Raw genomic sequence first — 18,499 nt, forward strand, 5'->3', positions numbered from 1 at the left:
GCATTACATCATCTGTTTGCGGGGGATTTTTGTATTTTATTTTTTTTTAAAAAAGCTAAACCATTCTTGTGTTCACAGCTTGAGGAACATTGTTCACTCCCAACAGACTCAACTCAATGAAGGGGTGGGTCAAACTTTTTTGCAGGAAAGCACACACCTAAACTGCTTTGCAAGTTCAAACAGCAAGAGATCTTATCTGGAATTTAGCAGGAAACACGAAGTGCCCCTCAGGTTTGTCTATAAAGATTCAGGGATGAAAAAAAAACCCCACTTTTTCAAGTTGGGATGTGCAAAACCAGCCTGATTACGGGGCTGACATCACACAGGCTCCTGCTCACCCAGCTCCAGGTCAGTGTGGATTTAAGGAGACGTGGCCGGATCCCATTTGATTCCTCCCCTCTTTTGTGACTTATGCAAATAACTCCAGCGTTTCAGTCCTTCGGGATACTTTAAGGGATCAGACTGAGAGGAAGGGAAACAGCCTCAGCTGCAAACTGAGCTACTGGAGGGACTTTTCAGCGTCTGCTCACTTGTTCCAGCTTGGACACTGATTTTGGAGGCTGATTTTCCCTTGAGAGGCTCAGAGCTCCATCAGTGCAATTCTCTCCAAACCTGGCAGAACCCGAATTTTGCAGCACCTGCTCCTTGGTGAGGGTTTCATGGAGTTCTCTTTGGTGTGTTTGAAGGACCAGGCTCTCACAGCCCCTCCAAGAGCAGCTCCAGACAACCCACGGTGCAAGGGGCTCTCCCGTGGAAACTCTTCCCAGCGCCGAGTTGATGGGAGAGATTTCCCACAACCTGTTTTTCTGACCCTCAGCTCTCCAGAGTTGTCAGATTTTGGAGAGGAAGGAGGAAGAGTGCCAGGATTTTGGAAGGGTGAAAGGAAGAACCATCGGTCTCATCCACAGAAAAGCAGGTTTCACACACAGTTTGTGGGGAGTGAGGCCCTCAGATATTGGGTATTTTCCTGCACACCAAACCCACAGTGGGCTCTGACCACAACCCAGTGACATCAAGGAACGAGATCTCAAAAGACTTCTGCTACAAATTTGTAAAAAAAAAAATAAAAAAGGATATTTCTCCCCCCAAATCTGGCAAGGTTCTATGATCTAATCACTTCACAATCTCTAAAGCTAAAAAAAAAAAAACCCACCCAATTAAAAAAAGCAAACAAAGTACAAATAAACAAAAAACCATGAAACAAAAACCATGCCCTAAATAAAACCAACAAAAACCCCACAGTCCTTTCACCATCACTTCTAGACATTCAAAAACAACATGTGAATTTTCTCCTTAGATTAAAAAAAAAAATAAATCAATAAACAAATCATTATTTCATAATAATAGCCAGGACAAGGAATTCTGGCTCAAAAAGGAAAAAAACAAACCCAACAAGTTTCAGCAAACTACATCTCTGGAAGTTCTGTTTAAATACAGCTTAACCTTTAAAAAAGCCACAACTGTAACACACGCAGAAAAATAGGCTTTGCTGTCAGAATGTAATTAAAAAACATCCAAACCAACTCAATTCTGCTCTATCCTGAGATAGCCAGGAGCAGATCTGGGAGAAGGTCAAGCAAACAAATTTTCTCTCCGAGATTCCAATAGGTCACTGCAAACAATTACTAAAATGCAATTCTGCAAACAACATATGCCAGTTCTTTTTTTTTTTTTTTTCCAATTTACAAGATAACTTTACTGCTCCAGTTACAACTTGGAAAGAATAATAATCCCAAGGATCAGGCAGCAGATTAAATAATTACATAAATACCAAGGAACCATTAAAACTGCATTTCAAAGAGGGTAGGAAACTATTTGTTTCCTCTTCCTCTGCTTTTGCATAACACAGTTCCCAAAAACAGATCCCATCTGCAACTCAACTTGGGCCAGGATGAAGAACATTCCTTCCCATGTATGGGAACTAAAGGAGATTATTAATTTCACTTCTTACAACAGCAAGAACAGAAGTCATAGCGAGAAGACTTCAAAATAAAAAGTCAGGCAATAAAAAGAAGCCCCAGAGCCTGAAAAGATTTGTACCGTTGCACCTTTTTCTTGCTGTCTTGCTACCAAGAGCCTTCAAAACGGGGCATTTTCTTCCTTCAGTGCCAGTCCAGGCCCCACTGAGAGGAACTGTGAGTGTCAGCACAAACCTCTGCTCACCCAGCAGCAACGGGGAGCTGAAAAACGATGGTGACCTTCACAGTCACAAACAACAGCCAACTATTCCCGTCCATTCAGCACCTTCAGCTGGAACAATCCCCCCTCCCCACTCCATTAATTCCCCTCCTGGACATGGGCCAGCTGTGCCCAGGTGATAAGAGGCCAGTGGTACCTGGTTTGGACCAGCCCTGGTGTGTCACAGCCCCAGGGCAGTGCCCGTCCCTGTGCTGGCACTGCTGGGGCACCTCCAGCCCTGGGGGCAGCTCTGGGCCCCTCAGACAAGAGAGACATGGAGGGGCTGGAGCGTGTCCAGGAGCTGGGAAGGGGCTGGAGCAGCAGGTGAAGATGAAGGAGCTGGGGGGGCTCAGCCTGGAGAAAAGGAGGCTCAGGGGGGACCTTCTTGCTCTCTGCAACTCCCTGACAGGAGGAGGGAGCCGGGGGGGAATCAGGCTCTGCTCTCAGGGAACAAGGGACAGGACAAGAGGAAACGGCCTCAAGCTGTACCAGGGGAGCTTTAGATTGGATATTAGGAACAATTTCTTTCCCAAAAGGGTGGTCAAGCATTGGAAGGGGCTGCCCAGGGAGGTGGTGGAGTCCCCATCCCTGGAAGTGTTCAAAAAGTATGTGAATGTGGCACGTGTGGCCTTGGCAGTGCTGGGTTAATGTTTGGATTTTGGAGGTCTTTTCCAGCCTTATCAAATTCTGACTCTGTGTTGGCACTGCCCACGCCAAGCAGCAGGTACCCCTCCCTCCAGCAGCCAAGGAGCACCAAGCCCAGTTTCTCACTCCTCTGCCTCTCACTTTGCCTTCCTGAGTGACAGGACCCGACCATCTCCCCCTCAGGACAGCAAAATTCAGAGCACCAGAGCTGGGTAAAAATATCTAAATGCAGATAGTCCCTGCCATGTGAGTGGATCCTCCTCAGGCACTGCCAGGGTTCATGTATCTCATCTTGAGAGAGCCAGGTTGGAAGCAATATCCTAATGCAGGAGCATTAAGACAATGAACTAAGTAGAAAAGGGGAGAAGGAGAGCCTAGAAACTCCCACCACCACCATGCTACTACTAAGGAAACCCCCCCAACACCCCCTACAAACCCCACAAGCAGCAAGTTTGCTCTTGGATTATCAAACTGAATCACTTCACTGAGGCATCATATAAGTGACAGGGACTGCAGAGCTGGGAGAGGGACCAAGGCCATCCCTTCTAGCAGCAAGCCATGAAACCAGTTCAACCATGTCACCAATCTCAGATTGAAAGGTCAGTGTCAAGCAAGGACCAGGCAGCACTTCCCCACATCACACACGCTCTGAGATACACTCAGATACTATGGAAACCTTAACCTGCATTTCCTCAGCAGTTATAAAGCACACGAGCAGGAGGAGGTGACAGAAAAGCTCACACATAATCCCCTCTCTCCTCACAAGGCTCCACACAAACAGTCTGTACACAGCACGAGCTAACAGGGAGCTCCCTCCATGCACACACACAACAGCTCCTGGTAAACAGGCTAAGAATAGGCACAGGGACAGCAAAGTGCCCAAGCAAGACTCCCCTGAAAAGCAACACCAAAGCTCACAAGAAACATTTGCAATGCTGCTGCTCTTGCTTTAATCAGTTTTGAGAGGAGGAAATTCACTTTGGCTGTTTTTTATAACTCCTTCTCCACTCCATTTGTCAAACAGCTGCCACGTTCTGTCCCAGCCAGAGCTGCTCCTGGTGGGACCCCAAAGGCTCAGAGACCAGGGGTGCACATTAAAACAGGCTCCAGATCTGGCTGGAGATTACCTGTCACTCCTTCCAAGGCAATGGAATTATGCAGAGATGGAAGTCGGTGCAAAGCCTGGCTCATGCTGGTATAAAGTACCCTGGAAGATGCTCTGGGCACGGTCACCTGAGCGATGTCATCTGAAACAGCAGCTCGGTAAAACACTCGACTGATGCAAAAACACCTCCTTGGACAAGGAGGAAATAATTGCCTGGCTTGGCCTTTCTAATCAAAATCACCACGGTCCCCTCTTCCTCTTTCCAGAGAAAGAGCAGGGCTGATCTCTGAGGGGTGGGGGGGGAGGAAATCAGCTCAGTACAGAAGCCTTGAGATACCTGCCAGTTCCAGCTCAGTCGTTACTCCCAACTAACGACACCCCTGAGACACTTGCAAAAGGCTCGGTGCGATTCATCGCTGCCACAAAGTGAAACCAAAGTCAGAAGACCCTGGAGGCAAAATGCGAGAAACCACCTGCAGGATTTCTTCGAATCTCTTTCATCTGTCTCGATTTTCGTTAAGAATTCTTCAATTAACACCACCAATAACGCTTTGCAGACGTTACTGATGTGCAGCTTTCCCATGCAGAAAGGCAGCCCCAAAGCTGTTTTAGAGGGAGGAGGTGTAAGAAGTTTGCAGGCTACGACAGAGCCCAGCAGCAAACAACCAAAGAGCTCCTGGATCCATCAAATCTGACCGGCTCTGCTGGAAGGGAACCACGTCAGAATCAACTCCATCTTCTGCTCTGAAACAACAACCACCCTACGAGATCATTACAAGGACAGCTCTCGCCTTTCCTTTCTCCAGGTCCTTGTTTTTGTTTCGGGATGCACCGTGGAGAACCTGCAAGGAAAGGCTTAACAACAGCTAATTGTCAGACGCCACAGTAATTAGTGGCAGCTTTCCAAGGCATCCATTCTGGCTGGTTTTCCGATACTGGCTCCTCCCCCATCCCCACATTAAAATGAAGGTACACAAGGTAGGCGGCAGAATCATTTACAAGTACCAAGGTCTTCCCAGGAGAGATGCCTAAGGAAAGAAATATCTCTCCTAAACAATGCATGGGTTGTTTTTTTCCCCTTCCCATTTGCTATGGAACTGCTATCTTTATTAATTATCTGAGAACGATGTTAACCTGTTCCCTGGCATGTATTAAAGATGTACAATGCTTTTCTGGGAGTCAGTGTTATCCCTGGCCAGCAAATTAGCTCGAAATGAGGAGCACAGGATCACACTGTCCTGACTTCTGCCCACCTGCTGCTTACACGTCCCAGCTTTGATGTCACTCCTCCACTTTTATCAAAGGTTTCTGGCCTATTTTACTTGCAGACCTTTACAAGTTTCCCTGCAGACAGAAAGGCTCTGGTAGGGAATTCAGGACTGCTCTGCTCAGACTTTACAGACCCTTCAGCAAGAGGCTCCCAGCGCTGCTCTGTATATTCAGGCTCTGCTCTCAACTCCGAGGCTCCGCACTCGGCTGGCAGCTCTCCCTGTCACAAGCTCCAACGCTTCCATGCCAACCTTTTCCAGGCATCATCTGCATGTCAGCAGAGCTCCACAGCATCTCCTCCACAATCCAGAACACATCACTTCCCACTAAGTGCCCACACAGAGCAGCCCTGCAGCAGCATAATGACTTCCTCGTGCCCGGAATAGAAACGCTAAAAGACGTGCACGAATCCCAGCCCTGCCTTACATACGATGGGGGGGCTTTGAGTCACGGGTGGGGAAGATAAAAGGAGTCTTTTCCCACGTCCAGTGACGCGCTGAATTCCATCACACTCCAATCTGGGCCCAGAAGGTGGGATGCACATGGATGGGATGGGGAAAAGAAAAGCTTCTCCTCACGTTGGAAACGGAGAGGTGTTGGTGGGACAACGTAATGGAGGATGTTGGATGCAGAGAAGTCAATTCCTACATTAAGTGTCCAAACTTGAATTTATCATCTGTTTGACTGGATTTACTCAACCTGTCAAGAAACGTTCCTTAAGGAAGGCGACACGTGCGTAGAGCAAAGGATTTCCTGCTCCTTGGCAATTTGGCTTTCAAATAAACACAATTCCCTTCCAAATGACTCCCCAGATGACCAGTACTCCGGCACAGATCTGAGGTGACTGGGTCCCACTGAGGGGCAGCACCAAAGGCAGGACAGCTCATCATCCCACAGAGCCAGGTGCTGGAATCCACACCTCAGGCAACGCTGGTACCAAAACACAGCAGGAACAACAACAAACCTCAGGCTCCCTGCACTGTCACTGTCCCTGAGATGAAAGTCAGATGAGAAGATACCTGGAAGTATTTTGAATCATAAAAGAAAGCATTTTATGAGACTCTGACGGGGAAAGGAATAACCAGCTGGACACCGTGCAAAATAAGGGAATAAAAATGTTATTTGTGCACTGGGAAATGTTATTAAGATTTTCTATTAGAAGAAACTTGAGAGGGTTTCTTAAGAGTTCGTGGGTTAATCCCATTTTCTGATACTATTCTTGGGTAGCCATTTGCATTAGAAAAGTGACACATTTTCAAAATTCACAGGGAGGGGGGAAGGCAGAGGTAGGCAGAGAAAACACACACCCCCAACTGCAGGCAACAAGACTGCAACCATTTGAGAAACTGATTGTAAGAACTAAGAAATTATAAGACTCATTAAAACACGTGTCTTAAAAAAAACCCAAGTCCTTTACATCCATTAGTGGCCACAGATAATCTGTTGGTTTGGAGTGCTGGGGTTTCATCACACCCAAAAAACATAAAGGATTGATTTGGTTGCTTTATAAATCTCAATTTTCTGTATTTCACTGGATTCTAGCAATGAGGGACGGGTCACTTTGTGGTGCTATTGGTTATGTCAACAGAGTCCTGAGAAACTGATGTCCATTTACTGGGAGAGATCCCAGAATTCCAGGATGGTTTAGGTTGCAAGGGACCTTAAAGATTATCCTTTCCCACCACCTGCCACGGTGGTGTATTCCCACCCTGGTGAAATCATTAGTGTGGGCAGCAGGAGGAATGCCCTGGGAAAACAGGCAAGGCAACTGGGAGAGGTGATGGGAGTCAAAGAGCAAGGAGAAAAAAATCAGGCATTGAAGAATGGAAGGGAAAAAAGAACAAATATGTACAAAACACAGCCAAAAGGAGAGAGCCAAACTCTAAAAACTTAAGATTAAGGTGTCGTGGCATTTCAAGATGTAACAGTGATGAAAAGCAGGCTCAGGAGGGGCAAGCAAAATCTGGGAATACATCAACAACATTCAGCTCATCAGCTGGACAATCCCAGAGATCCACGCTACAAATATCCAAGGGAAGAAGATGATGGTGATATTTCCCATCCCACCTGAGCAGCACAAAAACAACCCTCCAATTTTGCCATGTCTGGTAGAGACACAGCCTAAGTGAAGGCAATTCAACAATCATGGTTTTCCTGTTCTCTGCATTTGCTGCTTTTGCTCTGACTTGACAACTGCCAAAATCCATCCCCACGTGTAAACAAACACGAGAGCTAACAGTCCCCACTTGAAAAAATCAGAGAATTCCAGAGGACTGTTTTGGACTTCCCTCCTGAAAACAAGGCATCAAGGAGTTCAAGAACTGTCTGTACCACAGCTGGGCTGCTGGAAAAATTTGCTCAGGGAAGACAAGTCAATTAGCCCTGCTCCAGAATCCCTGAACACTGAGCTGAACCCATGCAAACTCCCCATTCTGGAATGAAAAACGGAAAAGAAGAGGCATTCCCAAAGCCAGGAGTGGGTACAGATGACGCTGCACGTAACAACTGGGCTCTCAGATGCTACATGAAGTTAAGGGATTTGTCAGAGGGAGACAAATCTCTCTCCCCATCATCACATTATCAGGCTGTGGCTCATTTCTGATGCTATTTCTGCATAGAAACGAGCTGAACGTTACTCAGTGCTTGATACAAGCCGTGCAAAACACACCCCACCTTCAGAGACGTTACTATCTCAGATATCACAGATTCCTCCACGAGAACAGAAATATCTGTAAGATAATCACCTGCATGTGACACCCCCGTCAGGAAACAAAGTTATTTAATCTCCTTCACACACATGTGAGACTTGCAGCACAGAAACCCAGACATTTTAAAAGCAAGTTATTGTATCCTGATATCAACACACAGGATTTATCAGGTGCATGCAAAGGCAACAAGAGGTCACAGAGTGGTCATTGAGGTTCTCAGTGTTTGGATTTAAACACAGAACAGCATATCTAAGTGCTTTTCCAGCATCTCTCTGAATCCTAAACACTCTCTGAACCATATCCAGCTCCTCCAGGCTCCAAATTGTTTGGGTTTGGACCAGCATAACAGGGGTGTTACACTGTCAGCAGTAATGTATTAACCCCACACTAGTAAAATTTTTGGTAGAGTTAAGCCCCTGATGTTTTTTTTTTGAGCAAGAAGAGACCTCATGTGGGGGAAAACAGCTGGAAAAAAAAAGAATAACACGAACCTCAACTTCAGCAAACAACTCGCGGGGAGCACAACACCAGCAGTGCTGAGAAGCCCAGAGAGGCGACAGCCTCGTCCTTTGCAAAGCCCCAGCAAGAGCCGCAGGGAGTACGACTCAGGGACTGAGGGGCTGCACTCCTGGGGCGACACAAGAGCCCCCCAAAGCACGGGCAAGCAGGACAAGGGAGTCTCCGGATCCTTGAGGGAAGCAGGAGGGAAGGCAGGCAGGAAAGCTGGAGCCCATCAGCAGCTCCTGGGCACCAGGGGCCATCACAGCCCTCCTGCCATGAGGGTCCCCATCCCTGTGGGGATCCTCCCCCCCACACTCAGTGTCCCTCGCTCTGTGAGACGCCCACGACGCCTCTCAGCCCCCGCCAGCCTTGTGGGGGGACCCTCTCGCACGCAGATCCCTCGCTCTGAGGGACCCTCACAACGCCCCTCACGCTGTGAGGGACCCACTCACAGCCTCCCCAACCCTGAGGGGCAACCCCCCCAGCCTTGTGGGGACCCTTTTCCCCCTGCAGTGTCCCTCGCTCTGTGAGACTCCCTCACAGCCCCTCAGCCCTAAGGGACCCCCCTCACAGTCGCCTAAGCCATGAGGGACCTCCATCACAGCCCCCCCCAGCCCTGAGGGTTCCCCCTCAAAGCCCCCTCCCAGCCTTCAGGAACGCCCCCCACCATGCCCCCCCGTCCTGACGGATCCCCCTTAAAGCCTCCCCAGCCCTGAAGGACCTCCCTCACCGTGCCCCCAACCCTGAGAGACCCCCTCACAGCCCACCACCCCTTCCTGCCCCTCAGGGCCGCCCCAGCCGAGCCTCCCCCACCCCCCCGGCCGACTCAGGGGGCTTCCCCCGGACTGTACCACTCCCGCACCCACCTGGCCCCACGGGCCGCCGGGGGGGGTGCCGGGGGGGTGGTGTTACCGCTCTCCCCCCTCCCTCCCCCGCTCCCCGTCCGCGGTACGGTCCGCCCTCACCTCTCGGCGCCCTCACTTCGCCCTCCCGGCGGAGCCGCGAGGGGCTGGGGGGGGAGCCATAGCCGCTGCCTCGTCTTCCCGCTCCGTCCGCCCTCCCCTGCTCCCCCCCCTCCGGGCCGGACACAGTTGGTTTGTTCCGAGAAGCCGGCCGGTCTTCTCCCCTTAAACCGCTGGGTCTCGCACGTCTTCGGCCATTTCCGACCGAACCGGCGGAAGTTGCCGAAGTGGTGGCGGAACTTAACGAAGGGGGGGCGGAGATACCCGAAAGGAGGGCGGAGGTAGCCGAAGCGGGGGCGGAGATTACCGAAGGAGGGGCGGAGACTACCGAAGCGGGGGCGGAGAATGCCGAAGGCCTGAGGGGCGGAGAATGCCGAAGGCCTGAGGGGCGGGGAGACTCCCGCCTCCGGAACCTGCCGAGAAGAGCCGAAGCTCCCCCGGCTCCGCTCCCGCCACTGCGCACGCGCGCCGCGCCGAGGCGTTTTTCCCGCCTAAAAGGCGCGCTGTCCCTCACACCCCCCCGCCCCTCAGGGAGGAGCCGCCATGTTGTCAGTGCTCGATGCCGCCTTGAAGGGGCGGCCACAGCCCAGCCCTGTGGCAACGCAGCCCTGTGTGTCCTTCAAAACCCCATAAGGGTGCCCCCATGGAGCTCAGTCTGGCCACGCAGCCCTGTGTGTTCCACAAAACTCCTGTGAGGGTGCCCCCGTGGAGTTTGGTCGGCCACAGAGCACTGTGTGTCCCCCAAATACCCCTTGAGCTTGCTGGAAGCTGATCTGAAGATAGTAAAATACCCCTAATGGCTTGGAGTTTGTTACGAAATACTACCCAGATCCAACCTGGAGGGTTTGAGTGAAGGGCACAAATGCTTCTTACTCTGAACAAAGTATCTTAAAATATGTGTGTTAAATGCTATCATTGGTTAGACATTGTTAAGTCACAGCATCTATGTAAAAATCAGCGACAAGTACCAAACATAACATGGAACAGATGGTGACTGAAGCAAAAGAGAAAAAAAAATGCTACAGTGAAATAAAGGGGATTTTAAAAAAAAGCAAGTAATGGTGCCAGCATCTTCACACAACAAAACCACGTCAAACACATTCAATCCTCTGTTTATGCGCTTTAATTTTATATTATAGGGGCTCCATGAAAGGCAGTCATATCTATGGGAATCAAATCCCACCCCAAGCCACACAAACTTGACAACTTTGGGGAAATTAGAGAGTTTTTCACGGGAAGAAACAAGGTTTTCTCTCCAGGAGCAGAGCGGGTGGTGCATTTCTGGCCACAAAGCTCCGGGAATCTCAGCTTTAATAAAACATGAGCACTTCAAAACAGCGAAAAACCCCCACTTTTTCCATCTCTCTGCACTTTTTAACAGTCATTTACACATGTGTAAAGAATGCAAGGAGAAACTAACTTTTATCCTGAGATGAAAAAGCAGCGAGGGGTAAGGCGGGGGCACAGGTCTACCCTTTGATAAACAATACAAAATCCAATTTCCCTTGCAGGGAACGTGCTGTTCCGAAGGGCAGGAATAGGTACTGCAGGTTCAAAGGCTCTAAGAAACAATACTTTCATATTTTTTCGGGGAAAAAAAAAAAAAAGCCTATGACTGCATCGCCCAGTATAAAGACAAAATTAACATCCGAATCATTGAACACACCCACGTTGTCCTACCACACACATCTGCTCCCACTCGGGCTCGGGGTGTTGTATTCCACCCTGAGATCTACCTGCAGCTCTGCAGGAGGAAACGGGGAGACAATAATTCCCTTCAGGACCTCACTGAGGAAGAAATACCAGTGGAGAACGTGCACTTCAGGACACAACTGAAGAGACCAATTCTTCTCCCCGCTCCCTAAAGAAAACAAGCTGTCAGGATCAGCAGCCGGTCTGGCAAGTCTCTCTTTCAGAAAGCACTATCAAGACTATTACAGATTATATTGACGAAGACACCTTCAGATTTAATCCCCTTCTCTGTGTGCTTACCCTTCTTACTCTAATAGGAGATCAGTATTAAAGGGGAGTTCTCAGCTTCCCTTCTACCAAGCGAAAAATCCACTGCTCCGCTGCCTTCTGTATATCCCAACAGAAAAACTGCCATGTTCAAACACCCTCATTTCCCACCTCTTCTGCTATCTGGGCTTTTGCTTTTTCCTACACAGTATTCAAGAACACACATAAAATTTCCACATCAGAAGTGGATCCTAAAGGACACAGTCTATAAGCTATGATGAATAATAGTTTAAAGAAGAAAATAAGTTGCAGAGAAAGCTGCCTGATTCCTTCCTGGCAAGGAGAAGCTTTTTACTCCTACCAGCTTCTCAACCTGTTTTCCCAAAGAAACAGACTCAATGCATAGTGCCAGTCCTGGTTAAGACTTTGAAACTCCTTACTGACTTTTAGTTGGATTTGGAGGTCTGGAAATACTAATCCTGCTGTACGGGAGGGTGCAGGTGCAACGCAAAGCCAACTGAAAACCAGCTGCAGTTCAGATCTTGCCCCTTCTGTTTGACCTTTAGGAAGAAATTCTTCCCTGTGAGGGTGGTGAGGCCCTGGCAAAGGTTGCCCAGAGAAGCTGTGGCTGTCCCATCCCTGGAAGTGTCCAAGGCCAAGTTGGACGGGGCTTGGAGCAACCTGGGATAGTGGAAGGTGTCTCTGCCCATGGAAGGGGGTGGAACTGGATGAGCTTTAAGGTCCCTTCCCACCCAAACTGTTCAGGGATTCTGCTCACAGAACCACTTCTTTAGACATCCCTGTATTATTTCATGCTGGGAATCTTCCTTATATTGCATTTTAAGTAGCTCTAGAGTTGGCAGCTGCAACTGAACACAGTGAATGCCATCACACCTTTGTGTCCTCCTCCTCTGCTCGAAAAGGTCCCCACTTTCCCTCTTTTCCTTACCCACATCGAATTCCCTGCTCCTCATCCCACTTCCTCCTAAGCATGTCTTGCATCCTGGTGCCTCCAATCTGCTCTAAATTACCTTGAGTCATTTCAAGCAGGTATTAAGGAGCTTCAGAGCCAGGTAATGCACATTTCCGTGGCACGCTTCCATGGCCTGAAATAAACCTCGGAAAAACATGGAACAACAGTCTGGGGGGAGAGGACCCTTAGCTTTAATCTTTTCTCTGCTGCAATCCTTTTGGTACATCTTTTTTAACCTCTTTCTCCTCCCTTTCACAGGAGACAGTTCCAAGGCTGGACCATCTGTGGATTTTACAAGTTCCACGGAATGTTTTCAGACCGCACTCTTAACCTCAGACACTCCTATCGGATTTCAGAGGATTCAGCCACTTTTTAGCCCCAGGGTGCTGTAGGTGCTAAATAGATTATCTACATCTCTCAGCCACTACTGGAGGACTACACAGCAAAGCTCAATTTTTAATCCTGCTGAGACTCCGACTTCTTTTGGCCATCAGGTATCCCAGGGCATGCTCCGGGAGGAAATGTTAATCTGGAGTGCTGGCCAAACTCCAGTTTAGGTAATTGCATTCTGACAATTTGCATTCTCCCTACAGTTTTTTAATGGATACGGCATTTAGGTTTTTTTCTCCTTTCCTTACTTTATGTCTTAAAAGCAGCGGCCTGGCCGTGCTCCTGCTGTTGGAGCAGCTGCCAGGCTTTGCAGCTGAAGTAGCTGCATTTCAGGGGTAGGTGAAGGCATCTCAGGACAGTTAAATAAGGCGCTTTTGAAGACCCCTGGGCACAAGGAGTGTTGTAACAATACACCCACTGCTGGCCATAAAGCAGAGCGAGGGCTGGAACATAAAATCAAACACTCAGTGCCAACCAGAAAAGGAAAAGTTACCAGAGGAATGGACACACAGACATAAAGGCTCTTCCATCCCAAATCCTAATTCTGGTTTGGAGCCGGTGCGGCCCCAGCTGGGATCCAAAGAGCAAACACAAAGAACTATCAGCATCCTGCACGGGGGAACCAGATCCTCGTGGCAGAAGAAAATAACTCTATAAAAGCAGTGGAAGCTTTTGGCAAGATGCTGGAGGACACTGCGTGGGGGTTACATGGGGAGAGGGAAAGAAACGCCTGTTCCCTTATTAATGAGGGCACAGCTGGTGTTTTTATTTTACCTGGCTATATAAAAGAAAAATCATGAGGCAAGAAATGGGGTGGAAGGTTTTGTTCGGGGTGGAATATTATGGGTCACCCTTGAAGCACGTCGGGTTGCCCCACCAGATGTTTGACTAAAAACAAACATTCCGGATAAATTAATCAAATGGCTGTATTACCACAGAGTCACAGAATGGTTTGGGTTGGAAGGGACATCAAAGATCACCTCTTTCCACCCCCCTGCCACCGTGCTTTGTTTATAAAACCATAACAACACCATGTTCTTTTCTTCATAAGAACCACAACGCCCAAAAAGGGTCATTTTCATATTTCAGCAACATGGAAGTAAAGTTTTGAGAGCTTAGGGCAGCGGTGACAAATAAACCATGAGATACTGGGTGGGTAGAGACACATGGAGCGTTCCCTCCTCCCCCAGTATGTCCCAGTTCATTAGCAACCAAAGGCTGTTATTAGCACTGGGTGAACATTTTCCACAAGTAGTTTGTTGACCAAAATACGGTTTTCCCCATCCCCAAAAATCACCAGCAAATGAGTTTCAGTAGGACAGGTAATTCCTGGCTTTGGTGGAGCTCCATGTGGTGTGTGTGGGTAAAGGTTTCCTTCCTCTTCTGTCTGTAACAGCTCACAGCAATTCTACACCAATCCAGCAGCACAAGAAATTACCTAAATAAATTTTATCTACAGAAATAGTTACAAAAAAATCCCGTGAGAGACTTCCACCCTGCAACAGCCTTGGAAATTTCGGACATTTCGGAGTTTCTCTTCAGAAAGACGCGATCCAAAGCAGGAAGCAGCAGCCCAGCCTGGTGACAGCCAAGGAAAACTCCGAGGGGATCTTGGCAATGGCCGAGTAACGGCACAAAATACCAGCACTACCTCTTTGCTTAAGGCTCCTTCCCCTTCCAAACCCTGCTCACTGAGGAATCAGCTGCATTTCTGTAAAATTCCCTGGAATTCCTTGAGTATTACAGCTAACCATGCCTCCCCTTCACCTCAAAACAGATGCTTTGAAGTTTTCCAGAGATACCCAAGGAAAAAGACACATCCACATACCTAGACTAGCCCCAAATTCCACTCTGGAGCAGATGGTGAGGTTCTACACGCAGACACATCTGGTAACCACTGGTATGAAAAAGCTGGCAGGCAACAGCTTATTCCGCTCCACTAAATATTCCATAATTTGAACTATATTTAAAGAGGAGTTAAAACCCAATCATTTCTCTTGTATATAACATAATCCTCAAACATGTACATGTTGTAACTGCAGCAGAGCTTGGGCATTACACTCTCATCTACCAAAAGCGCCTTTTTTTTTTTATTTTTTTTTTTTAATTAAGCATCCAGCGCTGTCTGAACTTAAATTAAAAGTGACTGCAAACCAAGCAGTTCAGTAGAACAGAAAAGCAGCATTTTCAGCGTGTCTTTTGTTGCAGGCTGCGAGTCTCCAGCACTTCAGCTCACCCTCGAGTCCACACGATCTGAGGGGCCTTGACAACCTGCCAGGTCGCTGAGAGTGCTTGAAAAGACAGAAGACTTCAGGGAGCGCGGGCTCGGCTCACACAGACCTGTGCTTAAGCCAGCTGTTCCATTTGTCCCCGGGTTCAGTTACCGCAATGTAAACCAGGGATAATTCTTCCTCGTCAGGAAAACAATCTGTTAGACATTATCATCACCATGTAGTACAGGCAGCTGGGAAACATGTAAGGGGAAAAAAACCCACCCCCAGAGCCCACAGACAGAGTCAGCCCCGAGCATGCACAGTACCCATGGTCGCCCCAAATCCACTCCCCAAACTCTCTTTAAATAATCTTCTGGGACGCTGTTCCACGGTTCTCTCTGTGAGCTGAGTGAATCATCCGTGTTTGCTGGAAATCCGAAGCGATGGCGGGCATGAAACGGTCGTTCTGGATTAGAGTCACCCTGGGAAAAGCCTGTAAAGGGCTGTCTGCTGGGATCGTGTTAGAGGTCCGCTGGAGACCCCACCATTGGATTTGGATGTGTGCAGAGAGCTTTTAGAAACGACTAGAGAGAGAGAAAGAAATACACCCAGGAATTGGCTGATTAGGGAGCCCTAAATTCCAGCTATAGAAGGAAGATAAAATCCCAGCAGCGGGGCCCTGTAAGTCTGGGATGTTTCACCGACTGACCTCTTCACAAAGTAGGCACTGAGCAAACCAGAGGTGATTCTGCTGTGGACTTTTGGCAAATAGTGAGGATGTTGTAATAAAAGCTGCTTGGGATCACTCCATTCGAGCCTATTGGCCCCAAACTGGTTTAAGCAAAATAAAAGCAGGTCCGCAAGGTTTTCAGTCCCAAAAAGGAAAGTTGAGGTGATAAAGTGAACTAGTTTTAAAAGCTGAAAGGCTCCAATGAGAGGGCCTTGAAAGCAAACAAGCAAAACCATCTGCCATTTGCGTCCTGAATGGAGAAAGTGAATAAAAAGCACGTGGGAAGCAATGAGAACATGCTGGAGATTGGAGATAGTCATGGCCAAGCCCCCAGACGGAATAGAGATCAGAGAATCACAGAATCATCCAGGTTGGAAAAGACCTCCAAGATTAGAGCCCAATCTGTGACCAACCCCCACCTTGTCACCCAGCCCAGAGCACTGAGTGCCACATCCAGTCATTCCTTGGACACCTCCAGGGATGGGCACTTGACCACCTCCCTGGGCACCCCCTTCCAATGTCTAATCACTTTTTCAGTGAAGAAATTTTTTCCTATGTCCTAAACCTCTTAAGACTATGTCTTCTTGTCGTGTCCCTTGTTCTCTGGGAGCAGAGCCCAACCCCCCCTGGTTCCACCCTCCTGTCAGGGAGTTGCAGAGATCAAGAAGGTCCCCTCTGATCCCTCTTTTCTCCAGGCTGAGCCCCCCCAGCTCCCTCAGCCGCTCCTGCTGCTCCAGTCCCTTCCCCAGCTCCGTTCCCTTCTCTGGACACGCTCCAGCCCCTCAATGTCCTTCCTGAACTGAGGGGCCCAGAACTGGACACAGCACTCGAGGTGTGGCCTCAGCAGTGCTCAGCACAGGGGCAGAATCACTGCCCTGGTCCTGATGGTCACACTATTGCTGGTACAGGTGAGGCCTTTGAGCAACAAGGAGAGCAGAGAATGCTGGAGTGAAGGCAGGGTGGGCTCCAAAAAAACCTGTCTCCAACCTCCCCCGCCAGGGAAAAGCCGACTGACTTTCTCCATCCTCTTCCAGGTTGCTGAAAGTCAAGTCCTAGCAAGGATTTCTAAGAGATCCACACAGTCCCTCAACTAAAATTCGGAAACCTTCATAATAAAAGCTTAGAAGTGCTGGAATGAGCCTCTTCATCCCTGTGTTTGGAAGTGCCAATGTGCATCTGATGTCCTCCTGTCCCCACATGGCACCATGTCAATACCAGCCAATTCCGACCAGCATCCCTCCGGAATCACGGAGACCTCCACGCAAAACATCTCTGCTTAAGGATGGAGGGAAGGCCCAGCTATTGATCTCAGCCAAGGCTTGAGAACAGAGGCGGAATCAAATCATAAAAGGCCTGGAAAGACGGAGCAGAAAGTGCCCCGTGAGATCAAAGTTACGCTGTGCTAAAACACCTCGGCACCCGGCTTTGATAAAGTAACTGCTGCCTTCTGCCACAAAGGCAGTTGGTCTTATTTATTGGGATTTTAGCAATGCAACAAGGAATCCGGGGACTATTTGTAAAGGGGGGAAATGGGGATCAATAAGGAGATCGATAATAAACACTCGTGTGCTTTTAAGTGCCGCAGGTTTCTTAAAAAGCGTCGTTACAAAGGGAAATAATAACAAATAATTGCCAGCTTTTTGAGCACCATCTATTTCCAGGCCTCACTTCACTGCAATGTACCAAAGGGCTTTCAGATTTAAAAAATATATATCTAAGAGGTACAGGCCTGCTGCCAAAACCCACCACTGAAACAGGGAAACAAGTGCCAGCTGCTGCTTTTTCCCAGTGCAGAAGGATATTTCCTCCTTTCTCAATTCAGTTATTAGTGCATTAGAAACAGAGAAACCGGCTCCAAGCTGAATCATAACGAAAATATTCCTTAAAATAAAACCCTCTGTGTTTTTTTCTCTCCTACCTGCAGGATTCTTAAGAGTATTTGCAAAAGCACAGGACCGGAAATCCGGAGTCTGATCCCTTAATACTGAAGTCAACCACATTGCATAATCCCATTAATACATTTATCAGGCTCCATCTTCACAGTAATCAGGTTTTTAGCCCTTTACACAATTCCCATTAGAAGGCTTTTCAAGCACCTCCCTTAGTTTAGGTCTTTTCTGCTCTTTTCCAGCCTCAACTTTTTCAGAGCCTTTTGTTGCTGTGCCAGATTTGTCGTTTAATTTAAATAACTCTTCTCCCTCTCTGCTGGTTACGCCAGTGTATTTATAGAGAAAGGAATATAACTTTTCTCTGCCTTTTTTTGTCACCACCTTACCAGGCAGGCTCCTGTAACCATTTTGGGAACCAGATTCCCTGTTCTCCAGATCATTTCTAGCAGATACCCTCCCCTGCCCCTTGCAAAGCTGAAATCAATCCTTGTCCTGGGGACAAGGAATGCAGAGTGCATTTTAAGCAGTGCCTCACTAAAACCTGTTGCAGTGGCATTTCCTTGGCACTCACGGAAATAACTCCATTGACAAATGTGATCCTGGTGTGTGTCTTTATCACCAGGACATCAGAATTATGCTGTGATTGATTAAGACATTCCAATTCCCGCACAGAAACCCCAACTTTCCATCAGAGTTTGCATTACAAGGACTCACATTTGCTTTGAGACAAATAGTCCTCAAGTCAGCCATTCTTCTCCTGGGATCTCCAGTTATTCCTCTTTTGATGACATCTCCAAATCCCATAATTTCTGCTCTGTCATTAGTGAATACCTTGATTAACACTGCTCTTTATGCCTTGAGGAACACCATTGCTAACTTGCCTGCCAATCCTTCTTCAACCATCCCACCTTTTCTCCCGTGAATACAGGATTTATTGATGCAAAACAGAGCAAAATACTTCAACTCTGATTGATTTA

The 18,499-nt window shown here is 48.2% G+C and overlaps 1 protein-coding gene across 5 annotated transcripts in view; it reads right to left on the bottom strand.

The window, feature by feature from the left end:
• Window positions 1-18,499, bottom strand: part of EXTL3 (exostosin like glycosyltransferase 3) — a 134,165-nt gene that overhangs the window by 103,854 nt on the left and 11,812 nt on the right. For 3 of the 5 annotated variants that reach the window (XM_039383369.1, XM_027733462.2, XM_027733463.2), the window contains exon 1: window positions 9,372-9,573. The exons of the other annotated variants lie outside the window; for them this stretch is intronic. The gene's annotated coding sequence lies outside the window, so the exon portion shown is untranslated. Of the gene's footprint in view, window positions 1-9,371; window positions 9,574-18,499 lie in introns of those variants that run through there. 5 annotated transcript variants of the gene reach the window in all.

The sequence above is a fragment of the Pipra filicauda genome, unplaced genomic scaffold, assembly GCF_003945595.2.
Source record: "Pipra filicauda isolate LSUMZ 115617 unplaced genomic scaffold, ASM394559v2 scaffold307_size998922_pilon, whole genome shotgun sequence".
Classification (NCBI taxonomy): Eukaryota; Metazoa; Chordata; class Aves; order Passeriformes; family Pipridae; genus Pipra; species Pipra filicauda.